At 46.9% G+C, this 23,137-nt stretch overlaps 1 long non-coding RNA gene across 1 annotated transcript; it reads right to left on the bottom strand.

Annotated features, from left to right (window-relative positions):
* Positions 1 to 8,968: 8,968 nt before the first annotated feature.
* LOC147963050 (uncharacterized) lies at positions 8,969 to 21,635 on the bottom strand. The gene is made up of 3 exons (XR_015607373.1): positions 21,523 to 21,635; positions 21,272 to 21,355; positions 8,969 to 9,283 (listed from the first exon to the last, which is right to left on the bottom strand). It is a non-coding gene; the product is annotated as an uncharacterized LOC147963050 (long non-coding RNA).
* Between the last annotated feature and the right edge of the window lie 1,502 nt (positions 21,636 to 23,137).

Genomic DNA, 23,137 nt, shown 5'->3' with positions numbered 1-23,137 from the left:
GAGACATGGGCTCGATATCAAGGAGTTGTCCAACAGTGATCATGAGGCTTTTAGCCTGCTCAATATGCTCCTTGGTTATTACCACATCGCCCAGTCCGGGAACGTTAACGGTTTGCCCACAATAATATTGGGCGCACGTACTCTCATGTGTTCTTGGCACAACAAGCGGGGGGATTGATTGCGCCGCCTGTTCTCCCAGATGGGGAACGGTTTAACCGCATGTTTTGCCAGCTGATTTGCTCGAGCTCGAGCTCACCTCTTTCTGTAGACGTGCTCGATTAAACTTCCTGAGGTGGCGCTCATAGTCTGTGTCAACAGGCTTGGGAGCTGGTGCTCTAGCCATACGAATGAAGTGGTCAATATTTTCCTCAGGCACTTTCTCCCTTGGCGGCGGTGGCGGGTTTGGTGCAAAATGGGCTTCCACCTCGGCCTTCGATATGGCTGCGTTTTCCTCCTCGGACTTGTCGTAAGGCCTCTGCGGAAGAGGCGCGAGGCTTCTTGGACCATATTGAAATCGCTTGCCTCCGCCTGTACCTCCAGTACTACCTCGACTTGTACCGCTACGCACCATAGCTGAGGCGGCTCTCTTCCATGATTGCTGAGGCGGCGAAGACGGCTGACATGGCTGAGTTGGAGGAGGAGGAGTGGCCCGAAGCTGTGCCGGACTTGGAGGAGGAGTGGCCTGACGCTTTGTCGGACTTGCAACGGCTACGACTACGGCTATGGTTCTTAATCGAATCCAATAACAAAACGGCGGCCCATCGATATCCTTTCCCTCAATACCGGTATCATACCAAGGAAGCAGGCATTGGCAAAGAGTTCATCTTTATCCAGCCCTCGGCATCCTATGCACGTACGAATTATCTAGTTGTATCCTAGCGATAAGTAGCACTAGCGTTAGTAGAACAAGCAACGGCACCTCTGTTTCCTATTCCTAGCGAACTAAGTCCTTCCGTAGTAGGCCTAGTTTCACCTTCAAGAGAGTAACTAGCAAGATCCACCAAAAAGACGAAACTACGGGTGAGAGAAGGAACTATGATAAAGCTTTAGTGGAGGTGCGCCTTCTTCCCTTCCGGCGAACAGAAAAGAGAGATACGAAGGAGGAGGAGTGGCCTGAAGCTGTGCCGGACTTGGAGGAGGAGTGGCCTGACGCGTTGCTGGACTTGGAGGAGCGGAAGTCTGCTGACTCGGTGGCGGACTTCGACGAGGAGTCGGATAACGCGGTGTCGGTGGCCTTCGAAAGATGATGCAATCCTTTCTCCATAGGATGATACGATGGTTGGCCTCTCCTAGTGTGTGCTCCTCGTCACCTCCAGGAATGTCAAGCTCTAGCCCCGAATATTGGTCCACCACCTCATCAACCAAGACACGAGCATAGCCCGCTGGAATCGGGTTGCAATGGAAGGTTGCCTCGGGGGGATTTGTAAAAGCAAGGGCGTCCGCCACCTTCATGGATATGTTCTTCATTTTGAAGTGTAGTTCGCAGTTAGTGTTCTCCATGATGTCATCCACTGGGTAGCTATCCAGCAATGCATCGCCCGAGGCAGAACCCATGTTGCTTCTCGGCATGGATGGGACGGTGCTATCCAATGCTGGATCATCCGCTAGCTGCTGCAGCTGCTGAGACCCCCTTTGCTGGCTAAGTGAGTCAATCTGCTCCTGCTGCCGCTGGAATTTGACTGCCAAGTCTGCGTGCGTTGATTCTATGCCTTGAAGGCGTTCATAGTCCAGCTTCCTCTGCTCCTCCTCCATCTTCCTCTTCTTCTCCTCCGCAATCTTCTTTCTCGCACGGGTTCTGTAGTCGACGTTCCAGTCCGAAAACCCCTCATACCACGGAATAGCGCCCTTGCCTCGTGTTCTTCCCGGGTGTTCAGGATTTCCCAGGGCACGCGTAAGCTAGTCGTTCTCTCTGTTGGGCTGCAACACCCCCGATCGAGCCTCTTCTATTGCAACAAGTAGCTTATCTTCGGCTCCGTCCAGACATGCCTTCTTCGAAACTTTGCCTGTCTTCGGGTCCAACTCCCCCCCATGCGCATAGAACCAAGTCCTGCTCCTGGGGGGCCAGCTCAATGTTTCTGGAGTGACACCTGCATCCTCCATCTCTTTCTCAGACTTATCCCACTTAGGCATTCCCACCGCATAGCCACCTGGCCCCAGCTTATGGAACTTATCCTTTTTTGCGGCATTGGCCTTGTTTATCCTCGACCGTTCCTTAGATAATTCGAATCCTTGAATTTCATGAAATCGTCCCAATGAGCACTTTGCTTCTCTAGTGTTCCCTCGAATACTAGAGTACTCCCTTGATGTACTTGTCCCATTCACGATTCTTGTGGTTGCTGAATTCAACCGCCATGTTCCTAAGAGCAGCGTCATTGACTTTCTCCACATCTGCATCTGTGAAATGATCTGGTAGGGTGAAATGTTCCATGAGCGTTTCCCAAAGCAGAAGTTTTTGTCTATCGTCGACAAAAGTAACTCCTGGACGTGGCTTTGCTGGCTCTCTCCATTCTTGAAGGGAGATCGGGAGTTGGTCCTTCACAAGAACTCCACACTGACGAATGAACTTGTCCGCAATCTTCTTAGGCGCTAATGGTTCTCCATTAGGTTTGATGGCCTCGATATTGTACTTTACGCCCTCCTTCAGCTTTTTGTTCGGGCCTCGTTTCCTGTTGCCTGAAGATTTGCTCGATCCGGATGGCTGAAAGAAGAAAGATCGATTCGTTAATATATCTTCAAGTCATTTAAAACATGTGATGATCACCAGATGCCTGCTTATATAAATATATATACCTCGCCGGTCTTTGTTGTTTCAAGATCAACATTTTCTTCGTCATGTTCATAGTTCATGACTTCATCAATTCGGTCGTCGCGATCGAATATCATATCACCATCCCCGGTGTTGTTTAGATATTCGGAGCCATCATAATCTTCTTCATTCTGATCATCATCTGGCCCGCGAGGATTGCGTATGATATTGAACAGGGCCTCTTCTCCCTCTCTGCTGGTATTGTCCGCCATAGGTTTTATTTAACTAATCCAAAAGAAATATATTCAAATTACAATGCATGGATGCAATCAATTAATAAGGAAAAACTGAATCAATCATAGTACATAATAAGCATCATCGAATATAATCTCGAATACGTCGTCTCGAATAATAGATATAATCTCGAATACATCATCTCGAATAATATATATAATCTTGAATAAATCATCTCGAATATTATATATCGAATACATCACTAGCTAGCTTGCTAGCTAGCTAATAAAGATCGAATACTAGAGAGTGATCTAGGTGGTAGACAACCAAAGTGAAGGAACCATCACTGGATCATATCTCGGGTGATCTCCCCAAAGAACCTGCCGGGTATTGGAGAACCTGACGTCCATAGCAGCCATGTAGCGATGGACGTGCTCGTCCTCCTCGCTGACACGGCGACGTACCACCTCCGGCGGGGCCGGCTCCCTCCACACCGAAAGTGGCCCACGCGAACGCCACCAAAGGAGATGAGGGTCGACGACGGGACCTGGGGCCGGGTTCCTCACCAAGCGTCGCTCCCCTGAAGGTAGCACCTCCCAGTGCCAGCCCGGCGGAGCCCAGTCCCAGACATGGGTCCTCTGAAGCAGGACGTCATCGCGAACGGGTCGACAGCGCGGATGCGGGCCGGGCATCGTCGACAACAAATACTATATGCCGCAAAAGTAAAGTAACATTTTTTAAATGATGGATTGTGATTTCATATATGCAAATTCTAAATTTTATAACTAAAACTAACATTTCTAATATTTCTATAACTAAAACTAACATTTCTAATATTTCTATAACTAAAAAACATTTCTATATAACTAACATTTCTATATAACTAACATTTCTAATATTTCTTTAACTAAAAAACATTTCTATATAACTAACATTTCTAATAATTATATAACTAAAAAATAGAAAGATTGCTAACATTTCTATAACAATGTGTGTGTGTGTGTGGTACAGGGCGGCCGGGGCAGGAGCTCACCGGCGAGGCGCGACGACGGGGGGGGGGGGGGGGGCTACAGGGACGGGGACGGAGACGGAGACGGCGACGGGGACGGGGCGGTGACGACGGGGACGGCGACGGGCCGGACGGGGATGATAGGAGGACGGGGCGGTGCGCGACGACGGGGCGCGGCGACGGCGACGGCGATGGACGGCGACGGGAACGGCGACGGACGGCGACGGGGGCGGCGACGAGGGGCGGCGGCGATGGGGCAGAGGAGAAAGAAGCAGAGGGAGAGATGAGAAACTGACAAAAATTTTGAAGTGTTTTCTTATATAGAACAACCTTTAGTACCGGTTGGAGCCACCAACCGGTACTAAAGGTCTGTTTTGGCCAGGCCAAGTGGCGGGAACGGCACCCCTTTAGTACCGGGTGATGGCTCCAACCGGTACTAAAGACCCCCCTTTAGTACCGGTTTGAGCCACCATCCGGTACTAAAGTGGGTGCACTGGTGCAGGTGCGGTGCGTCATGTTTAGTCCCACCTCGCTAGCCGAGGGTCGTCCGCACTGGTTTATAAGGCCCAGTGCGGTAGCTCCCTCGAGCTCCTCTCCAAAGCAGGCCTACTAGGCCTAAATGTTCTGTGCTGCCCTGTGGGCCTACTGGGCCTTTGCGGTCCTGCATCGTGGCCCAACAACAAGTTGGGTTTCTAGTCGTATGCAGGCCGCTGTGGCGCAGTAGGTGGGCTTTTTTCTTATTTTTTGCTTTATTTATTTTTGAGTTGTTTTTTGCTGTATTTAGAGTTTCTTTGTGAATATTTTTGCTTTAGGTACAAAAAATTACAAACTTTCTGTTAGTACCGGTAGTTTACAAATTTGAATAGTTTAAATTTTGAATTATTTGAAAATTTATGTGAATCACTAGTTTGTGAATAACTTAACTTTGAAAATAGATTTTTCAGTGATTCTTTTTTCTTATGTTTAATATTAGTGTGTTTTATCATTATATTCAATTTGGTAATGCTTAGGTTATTTAAAAAATGAAATGCCTTTGTAACGGATGAGTTTTCGTCCGAAACCCTGATACTTCGAAAGAGATTGTCCATTTTGTACACGAAATGCATCCAGTTTTTGCGGTAACCCTCTCTACTTTTTTGCACATGCTATGTGGGTGAAATTATGATACCATGCCAACTTTCAACTTTTTCTGAGTTCATTTGAAATGCTTTTCAATTTCAGGGTCATTTAGTTAATAAAATCAGTAAATGCATGAAAGAATTTGCTTGCACATAAAATTTGTTCGCGCTTCAAATGCCAAAACACATAACTAGCTACCCTAAATATTACAGAGATTCCCTCCTGGGTGTGAAACACAGAAGAAAGTGATGATAGTGAAGCCGATCACATCCCAGATCTTTGGGTGTGAAACTTTTTCTTCGCATGTGTCCCTTTGCGCCGTAGCCATGGAAAATCTTCATCATTTAACTGTATGCTCGGATCAATATTCACTGTGAATGGAGCAATTTCATCAAACTTTTCATAATCTCCTGACATGTCTGTCTTGTCACCCACTCCCACGATGTTTCTCTTCCCAGAAAGAACTATGTCCCGCTTTGGCTCATCGTACGATGCATTCGCTTCCTTATCTTTTCTTTTTCTCAGCTTGGTAGACATGTCCTTCATATAGAAAACCTGTGCCACATCATTGGCTAGGACGAATGGTTCATCTGCATGCGCAAGATTGTTGAGATCCACTGTTGTCATTCCGTACTGCGGGTCTTCCGTTACCCCGCCTCGTGTCATATTGACCCATTTGCACCGAAACAAAGGGACCTTCAAACCACGTCGATAGTCAAGTTCCCATATGTCCTGTATATAACGATAATATGTTTCCTTTCCCGTCTTGGTTTCCGCATCAAAGCGGACACCACTGTTTTGGTTGGTGCTCTTCTTATCTTGGGTGATCGTGTAAAATGTATTACCATTTCTCTCGTACCCTTTGAAAGTCATTATATTCGAAGATGGTAAGTGGGACAGCAAGTACAGGTCATCTTCAATAGAGGCGTCATGCATGGTACGTGTCTGCAACCAGCTGGCGAAACTCCTGGTTTGCTCACGTGTAATCCAGTGATCAGATCGCTCTGGGTGTTTGGAGCGTAGCAAATTCTTGTGTTCATCCATATACGGAGCCACCAAGGCGGAATTTTGTAGAACTGTGTAGTGTGCTTCAGTGAGATAATGTCCGCCCATACATACTATTTGTTCCCCTCCTAGCGTGCCTTTTCCATCCAGTCTGCCCTTATGCCGCGATTCAGGAACACCAATCGGCTTAAGGTCAAGAATAAAGTCAATACAAAACTCAATGACCTCCTCATTTTCATGGCCCTTGGAGATGCTTCCTTCTGGCCTAGCACGGTTATGAACATATTTCTTTAAGACTCCCATGAACCTCTCAAAGGGGAACATATTGTGTAGAAATACAGGACCCAAAACGTTAATCTCTTCGCATAGGTGAACTAGGACATGCGTCATGATGTTGAAGAAGGATGGTGGGAACACCAACTTGAAACTGACAAGACATTGCACCAAATCATTCTCTAACCTTGGTATGATTTCTGGATCGATTACCTTCTGAGAGATTGCATTGAGGAATGCACATAGCTTCACAATGGCTAATCGAACGTTTTCCGGTAGAAGCCCGCTTAATGCAACCGGAAGCAGATGCATCATAATCACGTGGCAGTCATGAGACTTTAGGTTCTGGAACTTTTTCTCTGCCATGTTTATTATTTCCTTTATATTCGACGAGAAGTCAGACGGTACCTTAATACTGAGCAGGCATTCAAAGAAGATTTCCTTCTCTTCTTTGGTAAGAGCGTAGCTTGCATGACCCTGATGTATGTCGTATTTTCCTTGCATATGTTGCTGGTCCTCCCGTGCCTCAGGTGTATCTTTTGTCTTCCCATACACGTCTAAGAAGCCAAGCAGGGTCACGCAAAGATTCTTCGTCACGTGCATCACGTCAATTGTGGAGCGGACCTCTAGGTCTTTCCAATAGGGCAGATCCCAATATATAGATTTCTTCTTCCACATGGGTGCGCGTCCGTCAGCGTCATTCGGAACAGGTTGTCCACCAGGACCCTTTCCAATAACCACCTTCAAATCCTTGACCATATCATGTACATCAGCACCAGTACGGTGGCGAGGCTTCGTCCGGTGATCCGCCTCACCTTTGAAATGCTTGCCTTTCTTTCTTACGGGATGCTTGCTCGGAAGAAATCGACGATGTCCCAGGTACACATTCTTCTTACAATTAGCCAAATATATAATGTAGGTATCGTCCAAACAGTGCGTGCATGCGCGGTATCCCTTGTTTGTCTGTCCTGAAAGGTTACTGAGAGCAGGCCAATCATTGATGGTCACGAACAGCAACGCCTTTAGGTGAAATTCTTTCCCCATGTGCTCATCCCACGTACGTACACCTGTTCCATTCCACAGTTGTAAGAGTTCTTCAACTAATGGCCTTAGGTACACATCAATGTCGTTGTCGGGTTGCTTAGGGCCTTGGATGAGCACTGGCATCATAATGAACTTCCGCCTCATGAACAACCAAGGAGGAAGGATATACAAACATAGAGTCACAGTCCAGGTGCTATGGTTGCTGCTCTACTCCCCAAAAGGATTAATGCCATCTGCACTTAGACCAAACCATACGTTCCTTACGTCATCTTCAAACTCCTTCCCGTACTTTCTTTCGATTTTTCTCCATTGTGACCCGCCAGCAGGTACTCTCAACTTTCCGTCTTTCTTACGGTCTTCTCTGTGCCATCGCATCGCCATGGCATGCTCTTTGTTTTGGAACAAACGTTTCAACCGTGGTATTATAGGAGCATACCACATCACCTTGGCAGGAATCTTCTTCCTGGGGTGCTCACCCTCGACATCACCAGGGTCATCGCGGCTGATCTTATAGCGCAATCACCGCATACCGGGCAAGCGTTCAAATCCTCGTACTCACCGCGGTAGAGGATGCAATCATTAGGACATGCATGTATCTTCTGCACCTCTAACCCTAGAGGGCAGACAACCTTCTTTGCTTCGTACATACTCTCGGGCAATTCGTTGTCCTTTGGAAGCATATTCTTTATCATTACCAGCAACTTTCCAAATCCCTTGTCAGATACACCATTCTCTTCCTTCCATTGTAGCAATTCCAGTGTGGTGCCCAGCTTTTTCTTGTCACCTATGCAATTCGGGTACAACAATTTTTTGTGATCCTCTAACATGTGCTGCAACTTCTTCTTCTTGAAATCACTTGCGCAGTTTCTCTTTGCATCGGCAATGGCCCGACCTAGATCATCAACGGGCTCATCTGATGCCTCTTCTTTAGCTTCTTCCCGCATTGCCGGCTCAGCTTCTTCCCGCATTACCGGCTCAGCTTCTTCCCTCATTGTTGTATCATTGTATTCAGGGAACCCATGGCCAGGATAGCTGTCGTCGTCCTCTTCTTCTTCATTGTCTTCCATCATAATCCCTCTTTCTCCATGCTTGATCCAAACATTATAGTGGGTCATAAAACCAGACTCAAATAGGTGGACGTGAATGGTTTTTGACGTATAGTAATTGTGACCATTCTTACAGCCAGCATATGGACAAGGCATAAAACCATCGGCCCGCTTGTTTGCCTCAGTCGCAAGCAGAAAAGTACGCACGCCATTAATGAACTCGGGAGAGCATCGGTCATCGTACATCCATTGCCGGCTCATCTTCAATACACAGCACTGAAAACACCAAATTAATACAATACATAAAGTTCATACATAAAGATCATACAACACTTAAATGCAACAAACAAATAACTCTCTAGCTAAAGAATTTAAATGCAACAACAAATACGATCAAGATCGCAACTAAGGTAACAATTGATCCAACAGCATAATGATACCAAGCCTCACTATGAATGGCATATTTTCTAATCTTTCTAAACTTCAAGCGCATTTTCTCCATCTTAATCTTGTGATCATCGACGACATCGGCAACATGCAACTCCAATTCCATCTTCTCCCCCTCAATTCTTTTCAATTTTTTCTTCAAATCCTCGTTTTCTCTTTCAACTAAATTTAACCTCTCGACAATAGGGTCGGTTGGAATTTCCGGTTCAACTACCTCCTACATACAAATATCTATGTCAACTTGATGGGCATAATTTGTCATAAACAAGAAATGCAATGAATAGTTTTAAAAGAGAATATACCACATCCGAATCATAACCCGGACGAGGGCCGACGGGGACGGATATCAAAACCATGGCACTATATATAACAAACAACGTATGGGTAAGATAATGTAACGCCCTCGATGCGGATATATCTCCCACGTGTCGAAGCACGACTTAGAGGCATAACCGCATTGAAAGCAATGTCACAAGTGAGGTAATCTTCGCAAAAAACCCATGTAATACAATAAGGGAAAAGATACATAGTTGGCTTACAATCGCCACTTCACACAAATACATTAATAAAGCATTACATCATCCAAATACAGTCAAGGTCCGACTATGGAACCAAAATAAAAGAAGAACCCCAAATGCGACAAGGTCCCCGATCGACCCCAACTGGGCTCCACTACTGGTCAACTGGAAGTGGAACAACATAAAGGACAAGATCTTCATCGAGCTCCTCCTTGAGCTTGGTTGCGTCACCTGCTCGGTAACATCGGCACCTGCAAACTGGTTTTGGAAGTATCTGTGAGTCACGGGGACTCAGCAATCTCACACCCTCGCGATCAAGACTATTTAAGCTTATAGGTAAGGTAAAGGTATGATGTGGAGCTGCAGCAAGCGACTAGCATATATGGTGGCTAACATGTACGCAAAAGAGAGCGAGAAGAGAAGGCAAAGCACGATCGTGAAACTATGATCAAGAAGAGATCCTAGAACAACCTACGTCAAACATAACCCCAACGCCGTGTTCACTTCCCGGACTCCGCCGAGAAGAGACCATCACGGCTACACACGCGGTTGATGTATTTTAATTAAGGTCAACTTCAGGTTTTCTACAATCGGACATTAACAAATTCCCATTTGCCCATAACCGCGGGCACGGCTTTCAAAAGTTCAAATTCCTGCAGGGGTGTGCCAACTTAGCCCATGACAAGCTCTCACGGTCAACGAAGGATATACCTTCTCCCGAGACATTCCAATCAGACTCCGTATCCCGGTTCTACAAGACAACTTCGACAAGTTAAAACAAATCCAGCAACACCGCCCGAATGTGCCGACAAATCCTGATAGGAGCTGCACATATCTCGTTCTCAGGGCACACTCAGATTGTCCAAACTTCCAGTAGGCCAGCCCAGAGTTTCCCCTGGTGGCCACCGGCGGCTGACAGGTTGGACCAACACTCAGAGGAGCACTGGCCCGGGGGTTTAAATAAAGATGACCCTTGAGTCCGCGGAACCCAAGGGAAAAAGAGGCTAGGTGGCGAATGGTAAAACCAAGGTTGGGCATTGCTGGAAGAGTTTTATTCAAGGAGAACTGTCAAGGGGTTCCCATAATAGCCCAACCGCGTAAGGAACGCAAAATCCGGGAACATAACACCGATATGACGGAAACTAGGGCGGCAAGAGTGGAACAAAACACCAGGCATAAGGCCGAGCCTTCCACCCTTTACCAAGTATATAGATGCATTAGTTAAATAAGATATATTGTGATATCCCAACAAAATATCCATGTTCCAAACATGGAACAAGCTCCAATCTTCACCTGCAACTAACAACGCTATAAGAGGGGCTGAGCAAAGCGGTAACATAGCCAAACAACGGTTTGCTAGGACAAGGTGGGTTAGAGGCTTGGCTCAACAATATAGGAGGCATGATAAGCAAGTGGTAGGTATCGTAGCATAGGCATAGCAAAAGAGAGAGCACCTAGCAAGCAAAGATAGAAGTGATTTCGAGGGTATGGTCATCTTGCCTGAAATCCCGCAAGTAAGAAGAACGAGTCCATGAAGAAGACAAACGGACAAAGTCGAACGGGTCCTCACAAACGCGACGTTACCGGAACCAACCCGAAGAAGCAACACCGGAAAGAAGCACACAACATAGTAAACAAACCTCACACGAACATGGCATGATGCACAACAAGTATGATGCATGTCCGGTTTAATGAAGCATGGCATGGCAACGAGCACAAGCAATTCTACAAATTAAGTGGAGGTCAATATGCAACTCCGTTGCATATCGACGAAACACCACATTCAAGTTATTTAGTTCGATCTCGTTTATGTACCCAACAATATTAAATGTTGTTAAACATGGCAAGAGGGTGAAGCAAATGGAAACTACCTATCTAGGCAAGATTAAAATGAGGCCGGAACAACAAACAACAAGTCCAGAAACTCCTCATGTGCATGTTTTAAGGTTTGGTACTGTTCTGCCCTAAACCATATCTTATGGTTATTAAACATGCAAGAAAAGTGCACCATGTTAAAATAGGCACTTTTCTACCCCATTTACATATAAAGTTTGTTAAAATCGGAGCTACGGTTATTTAGTTATGAAATAAAGCAGTTTAGCATGGCATTTGAGCAAATTTAAACAAACAACATTTTGAGCATTTCAAACATGGATGAAAGTGGCATATTATTAATCTACACAAAATTCTAAGCATTTTTCATATATAAAGTTTTTACAAAAGATGCACGGTTTGTGAGTTATTAAATGCATGTTGCTGAGGGACTTTTCTGCAAAACTGCGTTCTCTAGAAAAAAGCTAAAACACAGAACCTAAAAAAAACTACACGGGCCGGATCTGGAACAGGGACCGAAATAGGTGGATCTGGGCTGCTCACGTTGGTCCACATGGCCTGAAACGGAGAAGGCCTGTTGCTGGGCCTTGCGGGAGGAGCTTGGCGCTGCGCTGCGCTGCGTTGACCACGCAGAATCGAAGCAGATGAACCTGCTTCGCTCGATGCAGAGGAAAAGGCAGCAGGAGCCGGCCTTGGCGAGTCGACAAGTTCAGCAGAGCGTAGGGGTCGCAGGTCAACAGAGGAGGCGCTCGGCTGGGTCAACGCCGGCGCGAGGCAGAGTTGGACTTGGCGCGACGGTTCCAGGGACTCGGCGGGGCTCCAGGATGGTGAGGCGGCGGATCCGGGCAGTCGAGGCATGGCGGCGCTGCAGTTCGCGAGGCAGGCGCACGGGCGGAGCTGGAGGCCATGGCGGCGGCGGCCGGAGCACTAACGGCGGCGAGGACGAAGCAGGGGCGACCCGAGGTCGCAGGTGATCCGGGCGGTGCAGGGGCTTGCAGCTCGGCACGGGGCTCACCCATCCATGGCGGCGGAGTCCTGGTGGCTTCCTGTAGAGAGAGGCAAGAGGGAGTAGATGGTGAGGAGTGAGGACGGGGAAGAAGAGAAAGGAGGGAGCACGGGGAGCGGGGAGAGGGCAACGGCCTGGCGGTGGCGCTGGTCTCCTGCGGCGCACGGGGAAGCCAATGCACGGAGCTTGGTGGCGAGGACGATGCAGGGGTGCGCGCGAGGTACTCGTTGTCCTGCTCGATCAGGAGCGAAACAGGGAGGTGGCGCGATTGGCCTGGTTCGGCCGCTCGGTGTTCGTGTTCCATTCGGGATCGTGCCGAGGAGGGAGAGGAGGCACGGAGGCAGATCGAGAGGAGGGAGTGGCTGGTTGCGTGCGGGTGGAAATTGGGCGGGGCGGAAAAACAGGTAGGTGGTCGGAGGCTGATTGGAGAGGTGGATCTGGGATGATCCCGAGGGGAACCAGAGAGAGTGGCAGCGGAGGGATTCGGAGGATGGGACAGGATAGGCTAGGGTTTGATCTGATATTTATATCAGATGAATTTTGGGTTAGGGGCTAACTTGTCCCTCCAATCGCAATCGGACGATCGCGAAAAAATATATTAGGAAGTCCAATTAACAAAACGGAGACGTTTTGTAGATGTTTGGGGATGATCCAGACACGACGGTAGCGACAGTCCGGGTCGGGTCCAGGACAGCTTTCGGGCGCGCGTGCGAGGAGGGCCGCGGGCTGACGAGAGAGGTTAGGTTGGACATGGCGGAAGGTAGTGGGCTGTGTAGACGTTCTCGAGCTGAGAGAAGAGAAGAGAGGGAGGCCCGGCGACTGTTTCCGGAGACCGAAAACGTCCGATGTTAGACCGGCTATACTGCCACTATAGTTAACCGTTGGGGCGTCAAACGAACTCCGAATGGGACGAAAATTGACAGGCGGCCTACCTACAACATAAAAACACCGCACGCCAACTTTCATCTCATTCCGAGAACATTTTCCGACCACTTCTAAAATAATATTCGGACGTGCCGCGGGTGCGTGCGAGTATGTCTGGACTCAGAACGGACAACGGAAGGAACGGGGAGAACCCGGACGGATGCAAGTTTTGAAAACATGATGATGCAATGCACATGATGACATGACAAGATGCAACACGCAAGCGAATGACATGGCAAAGATAGCGAATAACTGGAAGACACCTGGCACATCGGTCTCGGGGCGTCACAACACTCCACCACTACGAGAGGATCTCGACCCGAGATCCTAGGGATGGCACCGGAGGGAAAAAGAAGAGGAAGAGAAGAGGTAAAACTAAGTTGCTTCTTCGACAAACGAGTGAGACCAAAGAGCCTTGAAAGGTTAAGCCATTTCGAGAGAAGAATACAACGGAGATGAGCGAAGTTGAAAAAAAACTCCGTTAGAAAAGAGAAACAAGGAAGAACAACTTCGGGCAGCACTCCGATTGAAAGGAAAAGGAATTCAATAAGAACTTGGCAAGATGAGAGGATACTTGATGAGATCAAATATACTCCCTCCGGAACTATTGAAAGAATGGTACTAGGGGTAAGAACGATTTGAAACGGCACTCCGGTTGAAAAGTGAGGCAAAACTTGATAAGATGAGAGAACTTGAAAAGAGGGCACGATACTCCGGTTAAATGGACAAGCACGAAAAGAACAAGATATTTGAAAAAACGAGATGATGAGTGAATATAGCAACAATACAAAGCCTTCGGAATGAAATAAAAGAGTGGAGTGGAATGAACAAAGGGAAACAAGATCTTTGAGAGAGCACGCTTACAACAAAATCTAGAACGGAGTTGTTGGAAAATCAACAACGAAAAGAATAAATTTGGTATGGTCTTATGGAATACATCTCAAGTTATGATGTGACAACCTGCCACTCACGGGAAAAAGAATTGGATTGGTAAGAACAAGGAGATGAGAAAGTATTTCGTCGGGAGGATAAGTGAAGAACTTGGGTCATTTATGAGCACCATAATAGCAACAATCCTTAGGGAAAGATTTAAGTGAACTATAACCCAAGGTAACTCCAATGACGAGATTGATGGATTTAAAATATCTCATTCTTGATAATATGTGAATCATGAAACATGAACTCGAATTATCAAGAATGACATAATACCACCTCGAATGATACAGTAGAAAGAATTACACTCCGGATAGCAAGAAGAAGAATGCTTGAGGTCCTTAGAAAAGAATCTCGGTGAACACTTCGAGAAGGAATTAAATCCTAGATGACCCATCATGTAGAACCTCCGTGAAGAACTCCGGTTAAAAGAATGATCACAAAGAAGTGAAGGATGAAAAGAATAAGGTTGAAGCCTTGAAATGATTAGATGAAGCTTCGACGAGATAAAAGAGAGATCTTGAAACTCCGGGAAAAGAAAAAGCTGAACACAATTGGAATCAAGAAGTTGATGCACCTCCAGAATAAGGAATTAATCACTTGGATGAACAAGAATAAGAATTACGTTATGCTTATCCTTCACCAATTTAAATTGATGACAAGCAGTGGATTTGACATACTACTTATTCTCGTAGAGAGCATTAAGATAGATATAGCGCCAACTTGGGAAAATATTGAACGAACCACCGGTAGTATAGAAATAACAAATGAATCGATACAATAACAAAGGAAGAGAAATCTTGAACGAGCCACCGGTAAGAAGTGAAAACGAACGAAGTAAAAGGGGTGAATCACCGGTAAGAATTAGCAAATGAACGAAGATACATGAGAGAGTTTAGATGCAAGTGAACGAATAGATCGCAAGCTGATTAGAGGATATTTGAATGAAGCACCGGTAAGATTTGGAGAAAGATAGCTGGAAGCTGGAATGACTAGTATTTGAAAAGATGGCCTTCGGAGTAAGGAAATGGAAACAACTCATGAAATGCTCCGGATGGGTGAAAAAAATACTCACAATCAAAACAATTATGAGAGGATGGCCTTGAACTAGAACCATGAATCTTGAAGAGAATGGAGCAAGATTGAGAGAAAATTCTTTTTCGGTCTTCATAATCTGAGAATTACGACGAGAAACACCACCAAGAATTGTTGAGGCACTCCGGGATGAATATTAGAAAGGTTGAACCAATGATGAAAGAATTTGAAAGATCTTGGAGAAAGACATATGACTGATGATAATTCATTCTTACGTCAAACTTCGAAAAGAATTTAGGATAGCTCCGGAAAAATAAGAAGAGTCAGGTAAGATCCTGGGAAAAGACCTGTGGGTTAGGGCCCACTCAAAAGATACACCGTAGAACAATTTAAAAGAGAGAATGCAACGGTTGAATTAAAAGGCTTGAATGAGAAAGCATCCTCAAAAGAGCTTGAACGAATGTAGAGTGGAAACACGAATCTTCTAAGATTTCTTCAGCACTTCGGAACAAATGTATAGCGAGAAGTGAATTATTATGAGGTGCACCGGCATAAGAAAAGCATTGAAACGAGAAAAAGATATGATCAAAAAAGCTTGAATTGAATCCACCGGAGAAGAAAAAGAGCAAATAATGATGAACTTGAGGCTCCGTTAGTATCTTCATGAGAATCACCGGATAAGAACACTGAAAGAAAAGAAAGAAGAGACTTCAGATGAATAAGATGGACACTTGATCAAGAAATCTGAGTCCTTGAAAAAAAGGGTGGGTGGGCGGGAAAAACAAAGGCAACTTGGAGACGGATGAAACAAACACCTTGAGAAGACTTGAGTTGATCTTGCGAATGTTGAAATGATCGGATCCAGTTGAAGAGAAAACTCGCCGGTTGAAAAGGATTGACATGACAATCTCAATTATCAAGAAGGATTAGTATTCACATCGGAGTATGAGAACACCGTTTAGGAAAGGTATGGAATCAACATTTGACTTCGAAGCAACTCGAATACCACAACTCAAAAAAAACAAAACAAAGGATTGGCTTGCAGAATAAGCCAGAACAAACATATGATAGATATTTCGTCTAAAGTTTTTGTGGTGGGGCCTACACGGGCTCGATCGTACAGCACCATCATGTACAAGGCAGTGCACATGACATACGAAGCGTCCCCGAGTCAGCGTAGCCATGGACTCTTTAAGACACAACGAGACCACTGTAAAACCAACCGTGAATAGGCGGACCACTAGACGTCGAACCCCAATTTCGTATCATACGTCTGTCGGAAAGATATCCTAAGAGCTACTTGAATTCCCACCTATGAAACTCCCGAACCTTTCCGGTTATGCAATCAGGTGTTGGGGATACAGGGGAAGCATAATATCTCACCCAAACTACCCAATCCTACATCCAGCTGTATCCATCCTTCAACACATAACCAAGAAACCTTCGGAAATCATCTACCTCAACCTTCGAAAAGCATCCGTTATATAAGTTCTGGGAATACTCCCAAACTCCCGCCCTAGTACTGGGTGGCGTCGAGGTTATCTCACCAACAACTGCATAAAAGAGATTTTCGATGTCGGCGAAACTAAACTCAGGTATTCCAGAACTGCAACGATAAAATTGTGACGACAACACCTCGGAGCTCAACTCCCCGGGACACTGCCACAACCCCTAAATGACAGGAGGCACCAAGAACAATGTTCTCGTCACAAAACCATCGGAACGATTGCAAGATACCCGCGTGATCCTAAAAAAAATTGAGTGAAATTTGAGAAGAGAATAGTCAAAACTGTACGTCAGGATGCCTTACCAGAGCGATGAAGGGACTGGGGAGTAAAAAGAATTCCTAAACTCTCCCATATATAATTCCTAAATGACTCAAAACATTTTTTCTAGACTCAATAACGGCTGCGAAAAGCGATCAAGCAGTGGGGGCTCCTAAGGTCGGGGAAGGCTCTGATTACCAACTTGTAACGCCCTCGATGCGGCTATATCTCCCACATGTCGAAGCACGACTTAGAGGTATAACCACATTGAAAGCAATGTCGCAAGTGAGGTAATCTTCGCAAACAACCCATGTAATACAATAAGGGAAAAGATATATAGTTGGCTTACAATCGCCACTTCACACAAATACATGAATAAAGCATTACATCATCCAAATACAGTCAAGGTTCGACTACGGAACCAAAATAAAAGAAGAACCCCAAATGCGACAAGGTCTCCGATCGACCCCAACTGGGCTCCACTACTGATCAACTAGAAGTGGAACAACATAAAGGACAAGATCTTCATCGAGCTCCTCCTTGAGCTTGGTTGCGTCACCTGCTCGGTAACATCGGCACCTGCAAACTGGTTTTGGAAGTATCTGTGAGTCACGGGGACTCAGCAATCTCACACCCTCGCGATCAAGACTATTTAAGCTTATAGGTAAGGTAAAGGTATGATGTGGAGCTGCAGCAAGCGACTAGCATATATGGTGGCTAACATGTACGCAAAAGAGAGCGAGAAGAGAAGGCAAAGCACGATCGTGAAACTATGATCAAGAAGAGATCCTAGAACAACCTACGTCAAACATAACCCCAACGCCGTGTTCACTTCCCGGACTCCGCCGAGAAGAGACCATCACGGCTACACACGCGGTTGATGTATTTTAATTAAGGTCAACTTCAGGTTTTCTACAATCGGACATTAACAAATTCCCATTTGCCCATAACCGCGGGCACGGCTTTCGAAAGTTCAAATCCCTGCAGGGGTGTCCCAACTTAGCCCATGACAAGCTCTCACGGTCAACGAAGGATATACCTTCTTCCGAGACATTCCAATCAGACTCCGTATCCCGGTTCTACAAGACAACTTCGACAAGTTAAAACAAATCCAGCAACACCGCCCGAATGTGCCGACAAATCCCGATAGGAGCTGCACATATCTCGTTCTCAGGGCACACTCAGATTGTCCAAACTTCCAGTAGGCCAGCCCAGAGTTGCCCCTGTTGGCCACCGGCGGCTGACAGGTTGGACCAACACTCACAGGAGCACTGGCCCGGGGGTTTAAATAAAGATGACTCTTGAGTCCGCGGAACCCAAGGGAAAAAGAGGCTAGGTGGCGAATGGTAAAACCAAGGTTGGGCATTGCTGGAAGAGTTTTATTCAAGGAGAACTGTCAAGGGGTTCCCATAATAGCCCAACCGTGTAAGGAACGCAAAATCCGGGAACATAACACCGATATGACGGAAACTAGGGCGGCAAGAGTGGAACAAAACACCAGGCATAAGGCCGAGCCTTCCACCCTTTACCAAGTATATATATATGCATTAGTTAAATAAGATATATTGTGATATCCCAACAAAATATCCATGTTCCAAACATGGAACAAGCTCCAATCTTCACCTGCAACTAACAACGCTATAAGAGGGGCTGAGCAAAGCGGTAACATAGCCAAACAACGGTTTGCTAGGACAAGGTGGGTTAGAGGCTTGGCTCAACAATATAGGAGGCATGATAAGCAAGTGGTAGGTGTCGTAGCATAGGCATAGCAAAAGAGAGAGCACCTAGCAAGCAAAGATAGAAGTGATTTCGAGGGTATGGTCATCTTGCCTGAAATCCCGCAAGGAAGAAGAACGAGTCCATGAAGAAGACAAACAGACGTAGTCGAACGGGTCCTCACAAACGCGACGTTACCGGAACCAACCCGAAGAAGCAACACCGGAAAGAAGCACACAACATAGTAAACAAACCTCACATGAACATGGCATGATGCACAACAAGTATGATGCATGTCCGATTTAATGAAGCATGGCATGGCAACGAGCACAAGCAATTCTACAAATTAAGTGGAGGTCAATATGCAACTCCGTTGCATATCGACGAAACACCACATTCAAGTTATTTAGTTCGATCTCATTTATGTACCCAACAATATTAAATGTTGTTAAACATGGCAAGAGGGTGAAGCAAATGAAAACTACCTATCTAGGCAAGATTAAAATGAGGCCGGAACAACAAACAACAAGTCCGGAAACTCCTCATGTGCATGTTTTAAGGTTTGGTACTGTTCTGCCCTAAACCATATCTTATGGTTATTAAACATGCAAGAAAAGTGCACCATGTTAAAATAGGCACTTTTCTACCCCATTTACATATAAAGTTGGTTAAAATCGGAGCTACGGTTATTTAGTTATGAAATAAAGCAGTTTAGCATGGCATTTGAGCAAATTTAAAACAACATTTTGAGCATTTCAAACATGGATGAAAGTGGCATATTATTAATCTACACAAAATTCTAAGCATTTTTCATATATAAAGTTTTTACAAAAGATGCACGGTTTGTGAGTTATTAAATGCATGTTTGCTGAGGGACTTTTCTGCTAAACTGCGTTCTCTAGAAAAAAGCTAAAACACAGAACCTAAAAAAACTACACGGGCCGGATCTGGAATAGGGACCGAAATAGGTGGATCTAGGCTGCTCACATTGGTCCACATGGCCTGAAACGGAGAAGGCCTGTCGCTGGGCCTTGCGGGAGGAGCTTGGCGCTGCGCTGCGCTGCGTTGACCACGCGGAATCGAAGCAGATGAACCTGCTTCGCTCGATGCAGAGGAACAGGCAGCAGGAACCGGCCTTGGCGAGTCGACAGGTTCAGCAGAGCGTAGGGGTCGCAGGTCAACAGAGGAGGCGCTCGGCTGGGTCAACGCCGGCGCGAGGCAGAGTTGGACTTGGCGCGACGGTTCCAGGGACTCGGCGGGGCTCCAGGATGGTGAGGCTGCGGATCTGGGCAGTCGAGGCGTGGCGGTGCTGCAGTTCGCGAGGCAGGCGCATGGGGAAGAAGAGGGCGTCCTGGTGGCTTCCTGTAGAGAGAGGCGAGAGGGAGTAGATGGTGAGGAGTGAGGACGGGGAAGAAGAGAAAGGAGGAAGCACGGGGAGCAGGGAGAGGGCAATGGCCTGGCGGTGGCGCTGGTCTCCTGCGGTGCATGGGGAAGCCGATGCACGGAGCTTGGTGGCGAGGACGATGCAGGGGTGCGCGCGAGGTACTCGTTGTCCTGCTCGATCAGGAGCGAAACAGGGACGTGGCGCGACTGGCTTGGTTCGGCCGCTCGGTGTTCGTGTTCCATTCGGGATCGTGCCGAGGAGAGAGAGGAGGCACGGAGGCAGATCGGGAGGAGGGAGTGGCTGGTTGCGTGCGGGTGGAAATTGGGCGGCGCGGAAAAACAGGGAGGTGGTCGGAGGCTGATTGGAGAGGTGGATCTGGGATGATCCCGAGGGGAACCAGAGAGAGTGGCGGCGGAGGGATTCGGAGGATGGGACAGGATAGGCTAGGGTTTGATTTGATATTTATATCAGATGAGTTTTGGGTTAGGGGCTAACTTGTCCCTCCAATCGCAGTCGGACGATCGCGAAAAAATATATTAGGAAGTCCAATTAACAAAACGGAGATGTTATGTAGATGTTTGAGGATGATCCGGACAACGACGGTAGCGACAGTCCGGGTCGGGTCCGGGACACCTTTCGGGCGCGCGCGCGAGGAGGGCCGCGGGCTGACGAGAGAGGTTAGGCCGGACATGGAGGTAGGTAGTGGGCTGTGTAGACGTTCTCGAGCTGAGAGAAGAGAAGAGAGGGAGGCCCGGCGACTGTTTCCGGAGACCGAAAACGTCCGACGTTAGACCGGCTATACTGCCGCTATAGTTAACCGTTGGGGCGTCAAACGAACTCCGAATGCGACAAAAATTGACAGGCGGCCTACCTACAACATAAAAACACCGCACGCCAACTTTCATCTCATTCCGAGAACATTTTCCGACCACTTCTAAAATAATATTCGGACGTGCCGCGGGCGCGTGCGAGTGTGTCTGAACTCAGAACGGACAACGGAAGGAACGGGGAGAACCCGGACGGATGCAAGTTTTGAAAACATGATGATGCAATGCACATGATGACATGACAAGATGCAACACGCAAGCGGATGACATGGCAAAGACAGCGAATAACTGGAAGACACCTGGCACATCGGTCTCGGGGCGTCACAGATAATTATGCGAGTAACTATATATCCAAATCACACAAACATCAATTTTTTATATAAAACTTCATGAACAAAAGGCTCACCACAAGGTGGTGCCGGCGACGGGACGTTGCGGGCGATCGACGGTGGTTACGACGGAGATTTAGAAGGCACTAAGTAAACCACACCTACATATGCAAACTAAGTGTTATTTTTGACCTCAAATTGCATATAAATCAAATACTATCACATATATATAATTCCTCCCAAATTACTAAACTCAAAAATCAATCACTATATAAAGCATTGCACGAGCTAATCTAGCAATGAGAGATGAAAGGACGAAGTTGCTAACCTTTGTGATCATTTGAATGGATGGGGGCCTTCAAATCTTGACAAATTTTGGGCAAAATGTGTGATGAGTTTGAGAGGAAGAGGGAAAAGAACAGAGAGGAGAGGGGAAAGGGGAAGAACAGAGCGAGCTCAGGTGGACGAAGGGTCTATGTAGGACGACCTTTAGTACCGGTTCGTGATACGACCAGGCATTAAAGATGCTGGAGGGGCCCCGGACTGACAACATCCTGCCACCACTCACTTTAGTACCGGTTCGTGTCACGAACCGGTGCTAAAGGTTCACCACGAACCGATACTAATGATGTCCGCCCGCCTAGCCGTTGGAAGCGGCACTAATAGACACATTAGTGCCGGCTCAAATTCAAACCGGCACTAATGTGCTTCACATTTGATCCTTTTTCTACTTGTGAAAGTAAACTTGAGCTATACGGAAAGCAAATTTCAATAGTCGAAGATGCAAATAATTCGTTTAGCATAAGAAATTGTTTTCTTTCCCGCATGTTTGACAAGAAAAAAGTTAATAGAATTGCAATTTTATCCTCAAGTGAATTTTGGGGTCTGTTAAGTTTGCTGAAGCAAATCGGGAGGAAACTGGGTTGGACCCCCTACCAAGTAATGAACATCTAGAGAAGGATTACCCACGTTTTAACCTTCAGTTTCCATTGGTTACGGCTTTGGGAGATCACTTTACCGATCAATAATGCTAAACATATAAAGAGTTACACGCAATTACACGCTGACTAGGATTTTTTCTATCTATTAATCAATCTCCTCCCCCCCCCCCTCCCTCCCGATTTTCAGGCGGGGTGGGCCGCCTCGCCACCTATTGACCAATCAAATGAACCTTCTTTGTAAAAGCTTGTAACTCGTTTGTACGTGTAGCATTACTCCTTTACCGGTAACGTCTAATTAGATCGGACCTCACGCCAATAGCCATCGCCCGTTGGCTCGATCGCACACCATAGATTCGACAATGGAATCTTCGGGGAGGAGTTTTTGCATACGATCATGGTGAAGCTGCCGGCCAGGGACCTCGCAAGATCCTCGTGCGTCTCCCGGCAATGGCGCACTGTCGTCGGCGAGCCTTCCTTCCACAGGCTCACAATGTGCCGCATCACCGACCTAGCTGGTGGGTATGGCCCCACGAACGCATGCAACGGCTTCCACTGCTTCGCAACCAACATAGAGGATTGGCCTGTGTACGTCTGCAACCCTGTCAACGGAGATAAAATCAAGATCGCGCCGCCGCCAGAGAACATGGACGCCGGCTTGCGCATGTATGCCATGGGGTTCAGCACGTCAACCCATCATTACAAGTTGTTCCGACTCTCCTTGCACCACCGTGAGGACTCCGGCCACTACCTGGACGTTTACACTTTAGGCGGACACGACGGGTGGCGCCGGAACCCACACCTACTCCCATGCCGTGCGAGATACAACTGTGAATTCCCGCCACCGGTGCTTATTGATGGCAAGTTGTACGTATTAGCTGAACCGCCAGAGTATCGCGAGGCGTCAGATAAGATAATAGTGATTGATGTGGCCAGCGAGACGCACTGCATACATCACCTCCCGGTGGAGTTCACTGGGGCGGTCATTGCGGCGATGCACGCCTT

The sequence above is a fragment of the Triticum urartu genome, chromosome 6A, assembly GCF_056163025.1.
Source record: "Triticum urartu cultivar PI428250 chromosome 6A, HENAU_Tu73, whole genome shotgun sequence".
NCBI lineage: Eukaryota > Viridiplantae > Streptophyta > Magnoliopsida > Poales > Poaceae > Triticum > Triticum urartu.
Note: the sequence above shows the minus strand (reverse complement) of the source record. Positions and strands in the feature narration are given on the sequence as shown.